Below are 10,018 nucleotides of genomic sequence, written 5' to 3'. Positions count from 1 at the left end.
TGGCCGCAGTGCACAGGTAACTCTGACAGCAGCACCGGCCACTTTTTAGCGCAGCTTAGTAAAAGGACCCCTTAATGAAAAACTTTCTAAAAAAAAAAAAAAAAGGATTCTATAAAAAAAATGGTACGGTCCACTTCCAAACTGGGACCATTAGGGTGTGCTCTGTCCATCTCAATTATGGGTTTCTTTTCTTTTCTCAACATACCAAAGAGAGGGATAACACCTGCAGTACACAGAAGACAAGGGATTCAAGAGGGCGGCCTATAGCCTTGTAGTGTTCACCCATAGGGGAGGGGGGTTCAGACAGACTTTCTTTATGGCATCTTGTGATCGGTCAGCCTAGTCTCTATTCTTCTTTTGGTCTTTCCTATATATAGTAATTTTCATGAGTTTTGAACCATATTCATAGTATGACAATTCAAATATTTTGCAAGCTTACAATCAACATTTTATAATTGGATGCAAAAGGACATCAGTCTGAATCATCTGGGTACATATATTCCAACTACCACAATTAAAATGCCCCACTCTAGACTAGAGAGTTGCACGGGGACAGAAATCCAACCCGTCCCCACCCATCCCCACTGGAATCCAACCCGTCCCCACCCATCCCCGTAGGAAATCCAACCCATCCCCACCCATACCCATGGGGAACCTAACCCGTCCCCACAGGGAATCATACCCGTCTCTGCCCATCCCCGCAAGAATTTAACCTGTCCTCACCCACAAGAATTTAATGGTACATTTAAAAAAAATTCCTGTCAGCTCTCTCAGACTCTGGGTTTGAGCCGCAGCACTGCAGGCAAGGAAGGAACGGAAGCTGGAACGCTCTGGGGCGCACATATAAGACTTCTCTGATTCACTGGCACTGTGTGCTAAGAGATCACCACATGCACGCGCCAGTAGGTCAGGTGACATCTGATGCTCATGCTTATGTCAGAGCTGAGGTCTGCGCATCAGCCTGGAAGCAGAGAGGATTAATAGTAATAGTAAATGACAGCAGATAAAAACCGGATCGGTCCATCCAGTCTGCCCAATAGTCACAATCATTATCGATTCATGATTAAATCAACAATGAATGTGATATTATATACTTGATTACGGTCTTTCTGTGGTGTTTCTGGGACATAGACCATAGAAGTCTGCCTGGCCCTATCCTTATGTTCCAACTGCTGGAGTTGCCCTCAAAGCCCACTCCAGCCTATTCATCTTCTCATTTGCGAGACACAGAACGTAAAAGTCTGTCCAGAACTGTCCTCATGTTCCAGCCACTAAAGTTGCTGTCTAAACCCTTTCCAGCCCATCCAAAACCAGATTGCCATTTATGAGACACAGACCGTACAGGTCTCCCAGTATCAGCCCTAGTTCATCACAGCCAGAGTCACCATGTAAGTGTTATGCAACACATCCACACACATGCAGCCATTTAAGTTTAGGTTTTTTATAACTTTCATTTTCTAAATAGAGATCCTCTGTGTTCATCCCATGCCTTTTTGAATTTCGCCACCATTTGTATCTCTACCACCTTCTTAATGGAGGCTTTCCACATCTGTGCTGTTAAAGCAAGGAGGAGGAGGAGACAGCACTCAAAGAACTTGGTACTCGGTAGGTGAGAGGCTGGCGCAAGTGCAGCATACACTTCCATGGGAACCCCACAGGAACTGCTTCCGTCACCACGGGAACCCACAGGAACTGCTTCCGTCCCCATGGGATCCCCGCACAACCGCTTCCGTCCCCGCGGGAATATTCCCGCGGGTTCCGCGGGATTCCCGCAAACCCCGTTCCCGTGCAACTCTCTACTCTAGACCGATAAACTTCTTTGCTGATGACACCACCATATCTTTCAAATTCTCTCTCTTTGCATGTGCTATGATCAAATTACTTTTATCAAAACTGCTGTGCGCCAGCACAGTGTATTAGTGTTTGATCAATATTTTCTAAATCTCATTTGCAAAGTGAGACAGCTTCAAAGTACATACTAGATTAGTATTATACGTTCTTTGTGTGCCCTTCAGCAGTTCTTTGTTATCTGAAACTTGACTCTCAAATACTCTCCTTCCACACAATTAGCTGTCTTTCATATCACCAGCTTTGTCTCTCAAAAGTTCTGTGTTTAGAACAGAGGACAAATGCAAAATAAAAGTGTAAATCATTACACTTTGAGATTTTCAATGCAGAACAGTTGGAAACAATGCAGTCAAATAAGTTAAAACTCTATGGCAGGAAGATTATAAGCCAGCATAAATAAATGTGCAACGAAAAATATTAGACATACAATTCAACATAAAAAGGGTTAAATGATGGCAAACTACAGTATTTCAATTTTGCTCACAGTTTGTGTCTTAATCATGGGTTCTTTCAGTGCCGGCCCAAGGCAAGATGCCGCCTGAGACAGAGCTAAGATGCCACCCCTCAGGCCGAGATGCTGCTCCCCACCCCAGGCTGACATGCCTCCCCCTCCTGGGCTGAAATGCTGCCCCTCTTCCTACCTCCAGCCCATTCGCAACATTTGTTGATGATAAGTTGAAACCCTCTGCTCAGTGTGCTGCGGCGGCTAAGAAAGCAAATAGAATGTTAGGTATTATTAGGAAAGGAATGGAAAACAAAAGTGAGGACGTCATAATGCCTTTGTATCGGTCCATGGTGCAACCGCACCTCGAATATTGTGTTCAATTCTGATTGCCGCATCTCAAAAAAGATATAGTGGAATTAGAGAAGGGCGACGAAAATGATAAAGGGGATGGAACGACTTCCCTATAAGGAAAGGCTGGAGAAAAGACGGCTGAGGGGAGATATGATAGAGGTCTATAAAATAATAAGTGGAGTGGAACGGGTAGACGTGAATCATTTGTTTACTCTTTCCAAAAATACTAGGACTAGGGGGCATACAATGAAGCTACAAAGTAGTAAATTTAATACGAATCAGAGAAAATATTTCTTCACTCAACATGTAATTAAACTCTGGAATTTATTGCCAGAGAATGTGGTAAAGCTTAGCGGGGTTTTAAAAAGGTCTGGACGGCTTCCTAAAGGAAAAGTTCATAGACCATTATTAAATTGACTTGGGGAAAATCCACTGCTTATTTCTGGGACAAGCAGCATAAAATGTATTGAACTTTTTCAGGATCTTGCCAGGTATTTATGACCTGGATTGGCCACTGTTGGAAACAGGACGCTGAGCTTGATGGACCCTTGGTCTGTCCCAGTGTGGCAATACTTATGTACTTATGTAAGCGGTTACAGTTTCTGCAGCATAGAAACATATAGTGAAATATAGTAGTAAGAAACTTCCTTCTTTCAAACTGCTTTACCCCTGTTTTCTACTCTCCCTATACTCCTACCTCCGTAACTGCGCCATCACTCCAAACCATCTCATCCCTAAACTACTCCACAACTACTCATCACCCCCAAACTATCCTTCCACACCTACCCTGTCATTCCCCAAATATCCCCACCCTCCAAAACTATGGCTCCAAATATCTCACTCCTACAACCACATCTAGCCCCTAAAGCTATCTTATACTCCCCATTGTCCCCTCCTCTCTGTCCTATAAGTCACACACACACACAGATGCCTAGTGGTCATTGCAACTCCTTGTGACTCTGGGCAAGTCACACCCTCCATTGCCCCAGGTACAAAATAAGTGCCTTTATATAAAATGTAAACCGCTTTGTTTGTAACCACAGAAAGTCCCATTCCCTACACACACACACACACACACGATTTCCCCATTTTAGCTCTAAAAATACACATTTATTTTTGCTAGATTTGTCTCTTCTGTTATGTTATAGCAGACTTATCACCCGCCAACTCCCTCAATTTGAGATTCAAGGCAAGATACAAATAAAGAAGCAGATGAAGAACATTAGGAAATTGCAATACAAAATTTAAAAAAAAGCAGTCAAAAACAAAAACTACATTACTTAAACTCTAATTTTATCATATCCTACCAAGAATCAAAACAAATGGGTCTTCAAAGCTTTACAAAGGAATAATAACCTTTCACCAAATGTATTTCTGAGGAAAGATTATTCCATAGACGAATGCCAAAAACAAACAAGAATGAGAAAATAAAGCTTTGAATCTAACAGACCTAACCGTTGGAACAACTAGAAGTAGTTGATTGCGACTCTTGGTAGAACTTCGAGTATTGAGTAAATGGGACAAACCCTCCAGACAATTACCTTCCAGAATTTTTAAAACTAGGCATAACACCTTAAAACGGATCCTAGCCTGTACCAACAACTAATGCAATTCCCCCAATAGGGGAGTCATATGTCCACTATGACTACTCTTAAGTTTTTATGAAGCACAGATTTTGCATCATTACCCTTTACAATCCAGGTTCTGCGAACCGTGAAAAAGAGTTGCTGTATTTTGTTGCATACTCTCCCTTCAAGCTACTGTAAAATAACCAAGTTTTTTAAAGTATTTACAGCATTCACTCTTAACTCCCCATTGCCCCAGGTACAAAAACTTAGATTGTGAGTCCTCTAGGAACAGGGAAAAGTATCTGCATATAATGTGTACAGCACTGTGTACATCTAGTAGCACTATAGAAATGATTAGTAGTAGTAGTAGTAGTAGTAGCCATAGCCGCCGAGAGGGGGGGCAGGGGGGACAAAATTCCCCGGGCCCAGGCCTCCAAGGGGGGGCCCGGCGCCACAGTCCCACCCGCCCTCCGTCGTCGACCATCTGCCCCCTGCATTGAAATCGCAGTCTCACCTCCGTGAAAGCAGCGCTGCAGGCAGCAGAACGCCTCCCTTCAGCCCTCCTTCCCTCCCTGTGTCCCGCCCTCGTCTGATGTAACTTCCGCGAGGGCGGGACACAAGGAGGGAAGGAGGACCGAAGGGAGGCATTCTGCTGCCTGCAGCGCTGCTTTCACTGAGGTGAGACTGCGATTTTAATGCAAGGGGCCCGGCCCGGTGGCAGACGGAGGGGTAGTGGCGGCAGCGACCTCAGGCGGGGTGGAGGGGAGGAGCGGTGGTGACCTTGGGGGGGGTGGAGGGGGGAGCGGCGGCAACCTCGGGGGCGGAGTGGCAGGGGCAGAGCCCCGGGGGTGGCCTTGCCCCAGGCCCGGCCCAGTCTCTCGGTGGCCCTGGTAGTAGCCAGTGCTGAAAGCTGCCAACTTATCTCTTCAGTGAGAGAAAGCTGGTAAAGACAAACTCTCTTGTTCAATACTCCCAAACTGTAACTTATTTCATTTTGTTTGAATTTACATTAAAGAAGATTTGGGTTCAAAAGTTCAGAGTCTTTACATTGATGTTCTATACTCTGGTTAACTGCATGCTAATCTCCTGAGTAGAGAGAGCATATCAGGAGACAGAGCAGTACAAGTACCAATGTTATGCTGTTATTTCTGCTGTTCTTCTGTTGGCGAGCTCTAGGGCTGGTCACCAGTGCTGGTCTTCTATCAGTCAGTCTTGCCTTCTTTTAGGGCAGCAGACTTGTTTCTCCACAAGACTATCCTGCTGGCCTGTGCCTCTTCCTCTTCAATTGGACTGTGGCTGCAGCTCCTCTGTGCATGTTTCAGTGAAGGCTCACTACTAATCCATTCTCAGTGTGCCAACAATGGGACACTAATGTTTAGCGCTTGAAGTATGGGGCCTTTTCTTCAGCAGGGCTGGCACTGGCCTAAAATGGATACTGGTCTTTGTGGCTGCCTCCAGTAATCTACAGAGCCTGTTTCCTTTCCAAAGAAGCATGTGCTGTGCAAGCAGGAGGAGGAAGAAGAAAAGGAGACAACAATAGGAGTCCCACAGCAGTATTGTTCATCACAATCCTCAAGTTAACTACTGTGGCTACACTGCTGCTGCTCCGCCCTCCACTTCTTCCTCAGGGCTAGGGTGAGAAAAATTTGTGATATGTTCTAAGGGGGGGCAAAGAGCTACCTATAACATACCTAACTTGTGTGCAGCAAATTTCAAAAAATTATTCATGGCTAAACGTATGCTTACCTCTGAAAAAGTGCTGTTTGGTTATTACCTTTTGCAATCCTTCCCCGCTTAATTTATACATGTAAGAGATATGCATATTTAATGACAACATACATACTTTTAGCTGTACTAAAAAGGACAGGACCAGAGTCGGGGTTGGGGTAGGAACGGTAGAATATGCATGGGGCTTTCATGTTGAAATCCCTTCAAGTACTTCACCCCATGTACTTTGCAGGTGGAAAGTACACAAATATTGTACCTCTGTCCCCCGAATTTTCAAAGGAAAGCTCCACATTGAGCCTTTGAAAATTCACTTCCAGGCTCGAGGGTAAAATGTACCACATACCTGCCATTACAGTGCTCAATTTAAAAATAATCCTCTTAATAATTAGTTAAATTCTGGAGTTGTGCTTATCTCTTGTGGAGGGACATTTTCTATATGATGTCCAAATGGTGAAATAAACATTTATTGGAAAACATTTAAAAACTGAAATCCATAATGGAAGAAAAAAATAAACATTTCCTCATATTCAAAAATACACAAAATAAATGTTTTGAAAGAGGATATACCGAAAACTTCCTAAACGTTCGGAGATAAACGTTTCCTCCAATTGGAAATATAGTACACAAAATATGCAATTGCGAAACTGGTCCCCACATTGAAAAAACATCCATGGCAAAGGCAGGACGTTCCCTCCATGTGTAAAATGTGCATATGTACCTCCACTGCTAACTCCAGACTCCGTTCCTTTTATCTTGCTGCACCATATGCTTGGAATAGACTTCCTGAGCCAGTACGTCAAGCTCCATCTCTGGCCGTCTTCAAATCTAAGCTAAAAGCCCACCTTTTTGATGCTGCTTTTAACTCCTAACCCTTATTCACTTGTTCAGAACCCTTATTTTATCATCCTCACTTTAATATTTCCTTATCTCTTGTTTGTCCTGTTTGTCTGTCCTAATTAGATTGTAAGCTCTGTCGAGCAGGGACTGTCTCTTCATGTTCAAGTGTACAGCGCTGCGTACATCTAGTAGCGCTATAGAAATGATAAGTAATAGTATTATGTACCTCTGCCCATAGAAGAATGTTCATCAGAGTGTCTAGCTATGTCTCTGAGAAGGAAGGAGGAGACAGAGCTACTGGTTCTCCAAATAATGAAACATCACCACCTCATGCCCCCTCACAATGTCTCCAAGAGTTCATGGAGATCAATAAGGAGCAGCCTAGAAAGGTGAGAGTGAAGCATTGCCCCCAGGATCAGAGCACCACTGATGTGCAAGCACCATACATAGGCAGGGTCATATGCACTGTTGTCCCTTTGTTGTTGTAACACGTTATTGCTTCTTTATATTAAATTAAAAAAAGGAATTGCTGAAATCAGTATGTACAGAATATCCAATGACAGCTAATTATGCCCCCCCCCCACTAATCATGCAATTCTAAAATGAGGGGGGCTGCAGATATCTGGACCCCAACCCCCCCCTCCCCCCCCCTTGCATTCTGGCCCATGTCTACATACTGATAGAAACGTTTGCAGCAGCTCACTAAAGTACACCGAGCTACCTAAAAGCACACCAGCTGCTCTACCCCACTGTCCATCTCCACCTCCCGACACCAGTGCAAATGCTCTACAGAAGGGCCACCATGCCATTCTCTATCCTGTGGAATATGGTAAAGAAATAGTTAATATGAGCTTAAAGAAATTAAAGGAAAAATAACTCTCTTTTGATGGTAGAGAAGACTGGACTGACTTTTTCTTATCAGTCCTTTCCCTTGATCTCAGAAAAACATTAAGCTATTGCTCATGGGGGTTTGATACACCCCAGGCTCCAGACACATTTCTAACGATTAAACCTGCTTAATTAATGATGATTCTTTTAGTCTTCTAAGGGCGTCTTGTAATTTTTCACAATCCTCTTGCGATTTAACAACTTTGAATAACTTTGTGTCATCAGCAAATGTAATTACCTCACTAGTTATTCCCATCTCTAAATCATTTATAAATATGTTAAAAACCAGCGGTCCCAACACAGACCCCTGCGGAACCCCACTATCTACCCTTCTCCATTGAGAATATTGAGCATTTCTCTCTTTTCTATCCTTTAACCAGTTTTTAATTCACAATAGAACACTACTTCCTATTCCATGACTTTCCAATTTCCTCTGGAGTCTTTCATGAGGTACTTTTCAAATGCCTTTTGAAAATCCAGATACACAATATTGACCAGCTCACCTTTATCCACATGCTTGTTCACCCCTTCAAAGAAATGTAATAGTTTAATGAGACAAGATTTCCCTTCCCTAAATCTATGTTGGTTTTGTCTCATTAATCCATGCTTTTGAACATGCTCTGTAATTTTGTTCTTTATAATAGTCTCTACCATTTTGCCCGGCATCGACATCAGGTTCACCAGTCTATAATTTCACCGATCACCTCTGGAACCCTTTTTAAAAATCAGTGTTACATTGGCCACCCTCCAATCTTCCGGTACCATGCTTGATTTTAAAGATAAATTACTTATTACTAACAATAGTTCTGCAAGTTCATTTTTAATACTCTGGGATGTATACCATCCAGTCCTGGCGATTTGCTACTCTTCAATTTGTCAAATTGCCCCGTTATATCTTCCAGGTTTACAAAGACTTGATTCAGTTTCTCTGACTCATCAGCATTGAATACCATTTCTTTCACCGGTATCCCACCCACATCTTCCTCTGTGAAGACTGAAGCAAAGAATTCATTTAATTTCTCCGGTATGGTCTTGTCTTCCCTGAGTGCCCCTTTTACCCCTTGATCATCTAGCAATCCAACTGATTCTTTTGCTGGCTTCTTGCTTTTAATACACCTAAAAAAGTTGTTACTATGCGTTTTTGCCTCCAACGCAATCTTCTTTTCAAAGTCTCTCTTTGCCTTCCATATCAGCCCTTTGCATTTGACTTGACATTCTTTATGCTGGTTCCTATTATTTTCAGTTGGATCCTTCTTCCATGTTTTGAAGGATTTTCTTTTAGCTCTAATAGCTTTCTTCACCTCACTTTTTAACCATGAAGGCTGTTGTTTGGTCTTCCTTGCTCCTTTTTTAATACACAAAATATATTTAGCCTGGGCTTCCAGGATGGTATTTTTGAACAGCATCCACGCCTGATGTAAATTTTTGACCTTCGCAGCTGCTCCTCTAAGGTTTTCTTTCACCTTTCTTCTCATTTTATTATAGTCTCCTTTTTGAAAGTTAAATGCTAACATATTGGATTGACCACGTGTACTTACTCCAGAGCTTATATCAAATCTGATCATGTTATGATCACTGTTATCAAGAGGCCTCAGCACCATTACCTCCTGCATCAGATCATTTGCTCCACTAAGGACTAGGTCTAAAATTGTTCATCCTCTTGTTGGCTCCTAAACCAGCTACTCCATAAAGCAGTCCTTGATTCCATCGAGGAATTTCACCTCTCTAGCATGCACTGATGTTACATTTATCCAGTCAATATTGGAGTAATTGAAATCACCCATTATTATCGTGTTCCTCAGTTTGTTAGTCTCACTAATTTCTGATAACATTTCTACATCTGTCTCTTCATCCTGGCCAGGTGGATGGTAGTACACTCCTATCACTGCCCTTTTCCCCTTTACACATGAAATTTCAATGTACAGGGATTCCAAGAAGTGTTTCGTTTCCTATAGAATGTTTAATCTATTCGATTCAAGGCCCTCCTTAACATACAGTGCTACCCCTCCACCAATTCGATCAACCCTACCACTGCGATATAATTTATTTCCTGATATGACAGTGTCCCACTGGTTATCCTCCTTCCACCAGGTCTCAGAAATGCCTATTGTATCTATTTTTTAATTTAATACAATATATTCTAACTCTCCCATTTTATTTCTTAGGCTTCTGGCATTCACATATAGACATTTCAAACAATATTTGTTGTTCCTATTTACAACTTGCTGAGCAGTTGACAGTGATAACGTGCAATCTTGAAAATCTGTCTGCTTTTTATTTAAAGACACCTGGTCTGCTATTCTCTGTATTGCAACCTTGCTATCAAGATGCCCTATCTTCTCTGTTTTGGTGA

Source organism: Microcaecilia unicolor, chromosome 1 (genome assembly GCF_901765095.1).
Source record: "Microcaecilia unicolor chromosome 1, aMicUni1.1, whole genome shotgun sequence".
Taxonomy (NCBI): Eukaryota; Metazoa; Chordata; class Amphibia; order Gymnophiona; family Siphonopidae; genus Microcaecilia; species Microcaecilia unicolor.
Note: the sequence above shows the minus strand (reverse complement) of the source record.